The sequence below is a fragment of the Suricata suricatta genome, chromosome 3 (genome assembly GCF_006229205.1).
Source record: "Suricata suricatta isolate VVHF042 chromosome 3, meerkat_22Aug2017_6uvM2_HiC, whole genome shotgun sequence".
In the NCBI taxonomy this organism is placed as follows: domain Eukaryota; kingdom Metazoa; phylum Chordata; class Mammalia; order Carnivora; family Herpestidae; genus Suricata; species Suricata suricatta.
Genome location: NC_043702.1, coordinates 118,224,035 through 118,227,719, shown reverse-complemented (window position 1 = coordinate 118,227,719; position 3,685 = coordinate 118,224,035). Strand labels below are relative to the sequence as shown.

Sequence of the window (3,685 nt, the reverse complement as noted above, 5' to 3'; positions counted from 1 at the left end):
CTCTTTTTTATGACCAAGTAATATCCCACCATATGGCTAGCCATGTCTTGTCACCCACTCGGCAATCAATGGGCAGTTGGGTTGTTTGTACTTTTTAGCTATTATGGGTAACGCTGCCAGGTGCATTTGTAATTAAACTTTTGTGTGGATGTACATTTTTATTTCTCTTGCTTTAATACCTAGAGTGGAACTGCTGGGTCACATGGTAACTTTATGACTCAGGTTTTGAGGAACTAACAAGAACTGTCTTCTAAGGTGGATGCACCATTGTGCATGGTCCCCAGCAGCGTACCAGGGCTCTAACTTCTCGGACTCTTCCACTACATTTGGTATCATCTTTCTCTTTTTTTTAAATTAAAGACATTTGTTTAATGTTTATTTATCTTTGAGAGAGAGAGACAGAGACAGAGTGAGGGTGGGGGAGGGGCAGAGAGAGAGAGAGGGAGACACAGACTCCGAGAAGCAGGATCTGAGCTGTTAGCACAGAGCCCAACGCAGGGCTCAAACCCATGAACTGGGAGATCATGACCCGAGCTGAAGTTGGACGCTTGAGTGACTGAGCCACCCAGGCGCCCCATCACCTTGTCATGAGAGCCATATTAGTGTAAAGTGGGATCTCCGTTTTGTTCTGATATGCATTTCCCTAATGACTAAGGATGTCCAACAGTTTTCCATGCGCTTACTGGCCATTTCTATACCTTTGGAGAAAAGTCTGTTTAGATCCTTTGCCCTTTTAAAGTGGATTGCTTTTCTTTTTATTGTTGAGGTGGAAGAGTTCTTTATAGATTCTGGATACAAGTCCTTTATCAGATATATGATTTGCAAACATTTTTTCTTATTCTGTGAATTGTCTATGTTCTTGATGGAAGCACTAAATTTCTAAACACATCAAACTTCTAACTACTGTGTGCTTGGTGTTGCATCTAAGAAATCTCCAAGGGATTCTTATATATTCCAGAATTTGAGAACCAGATGCCCCTGAAGATGTACTTTATATATTTTTATTTTTTCATTTAATTTATTTAAAAAGTGGGTCCTGGTCCTGTAGTGGTAAATAAAACTGATAGGGTTCCTGCCCCTTATGGAGTTTATATCTACCAATGTTGGCATACTGTAAGCAAATAAATAAAAATTAGATATGGTATACATTGAGATATGTTTTATATAGAAAAATTAGGGAGCTCTGAGAGAGAGAAAGAGAGCAGAGTTAGAGAACTTCTTTTAGATTGGTCGGGGAAGACTTGAGGAGGTGACATTGAAACTGAGATGTGAAGAGTAGGAAGGAGTTAGCCTTGAAGACTGGGGGATATTTTATGCAAAACAGGCAGAATACTCCACAATTTTCCTTTAACAAGTTTTACGTGGATGGCTGGATTGGAAAGATAATTTATTTTAAGGATGTCTTAACCTATGCAATTTTTCAACCAGCATTTACGATGCAGTTGGGCAAGCCTCTCATTATCTCTGGGGACCCTGAAAGGGAGTGGCTTATGAAAGTGACTTGGAAAAGGAGAATTACTGTATATCTTTCTCTTTTCTTGAAAAAGATTGTCACCCCAAATCCATGTTTTTCACACAACTGTCACCTATACAGCGACATTTAGTGAAATAATAACTTTTCTGTATCGGTGGCTCAGTTGGTTAAGTATCCGACCTTGGTTCAGGTCATGATCTCACAGTTTGTGGGGTCGAGGCCCACATCGGGGTCTGTGCTGACAGCTCAGAGCCTGGAGGCTGCTTTGGATTCTGTGTCTCCTTCTCTCAGTCCCTCCCCAACTCATGCTGTGTGTGTGTGTGTGTGTGTGTGTGTGTGTGTGTCTCAAAAATAAACAAAAAAGCTTTTCTATCTTTGCATCTGAGTGAATACTGCTCACAGCTCAATATCATTAGAAAAAAAATCTTAAGAGAACACATGAAAAAATGCATTTGTTGGCAGCAGTTTTTATCTTCTAACACACAGTAAGTTCTGAGCTAATGAGCTACGGGAAGAAAAACCTTTGAGATAAATAATATATTTGATAATGAGCAGCAGGAGAAAAAGAGATTCTCAGATGAGTGCAAAATGAAGCAGGGTAAGTATGGGAAGGGCATCTTCGCCTCATGGGTGGGTATGGAGACAAAAGATCCATAATTGTTTTTCTCATTCTCTCCATGCCAGTCTATGGCAGATCTTTTCAGACCTTTCTTGAATTCCAAGAGGGCTTAGGTCTTGGGCTCCACGACCACCAGATGATCTACTTACATGATCTCATTTCATCTTTTTATTTTTGAAATTTTAAGTATCTTTTTAAGTTTTTTACTTTTTAAGTATCTTTTTTAAAATTTTTATTTTTTACATTTATTAATTATTGAGAGATAGAGAAGGAACAGGGTAGAGGCAGAGAGAGAAGGAGACACAGAATCCGTAGCAGGCTCCAGGCTCTGAGCTAGCTGTCAGCACAGAGCCTGACGCTGGTCCCAATGCCGCGAACCCCGAGATCATGACCTGAGCAGGTGCCCCGGTGCCCTACATTTCATCTTTTTAAACCCAACAGATAGGCAGCTATGAGGATGCCTACTTTGTATATGAATAAACTGAAATTCAGAAAGGTTAAATAATTTCCCCAAGGTCACAAAGATGAGCCAGTGCCAGAGTCAATGCTAATAAAAAAATTAATACTAATAACCAGAGATTTCATTATAAAAGTCTAGAATACTCTTGAGAACAAACTGCTTTAAGCTCCTTCAGCATCTGGCTTTCTGGTGACCTAGACTCTGAAAGGAGTTTCAGCTTCCGGTTTTTGACCAAGTAAAGCGTCTGTCGATAGGAATATTAAGGCATCCATTAACCTTTTTCCTCCCCATTATCCCGATCGTCCCTGAAGACTAGCTGGGTGTTTGACAAGTGCTAGATAGTAAATTATTACTCTAAACGGGGCTTCAGTGGCCTGATAACAATAAGGAAGCAGCTCCCACAGTGCCCATCTGTAGATAAGGGAATAATTAATGCATTCATCAAAGCAGATGGATTTCAGAGGAATGTGAGTCCTGCTCTGGGTGCAGCGTCAATTTGTGCTGGAGTCTGGGGAACTGGGCTTTGTAAATTCTCACCTGATTCTTTTCCTGCCTTGGTTTTTTTCTCCTTTCCTCCCTCCTGGCCCCCTCCTTCCCTTCTGCAGTTCACCATTCGCTTCAACTTTTCTTCCCCTTATTAAGACTGTTGCAGAGAAAACGCAGGAGGCCAAGGACGTTACAGAATGTGGGGAGGGAAGAAGGGGAAAACACATTACGAAAAGGAAATGTTCTGTCTCTGAATTGTCAGCGCTCGGGTCTGCGCGTTGTGATGACTGCTCCTCGGCCTTCTGGTTCAGGGGAGAGCAGAGTAGCGTCGTCAGGATCGGTTTACATCCACCCTCTGGCTCTCGAGGGCTGCGGGTTCCTCAAAGGCCGGCAGCGAGGTCGATTCCCAGCCATGTTTCCAGGGCGCAGCACGGTGCCTGGCGCCCCACAGATGTTCCTAGACGTTGGTCGGGTGAATTAAAGGTGGGCAGGAAAGGGAAGGTCAGCAGTAGTGCAGGGTGAGACTGGAAGAGGAGGAGAATGGGGCTGCGCGGAGACCACGGGGAGAATCCGAAAGTATGAGTGTGATGCAGAGATGGAAAAGGGGACGTCCCAACGTAAGAAACTGGGACCGAGGGACAGGGTC

General features: G+C 42.8%; 1 protein-coding gene across 2 annotated transcripts in view; it reads left to right on the top strand.

The window, feature by feature from the left end:
• The first annotated feature begins 3,436 nt into the window (after positions 1-3,436).
• GPR161 (G protein-coupled receptor 161) overlaps positions 3,437-3,685 on the top strand; it is a 50,287-nt gene continuing 50,038 nt past the window's right edge. The window contains exon 1 of one of the 2 annotated variants that reach the window (XM_029934979.1): positions 3,437-3,656. The gene's annotated coding sequence lies outside the window, so the exon portion shown is untranslated. The remainder of the gene's footprint in view (positions 3,657-3,685) is intronic. The other variant, XM_029934980.1, reaches the window with a different exon arrangement.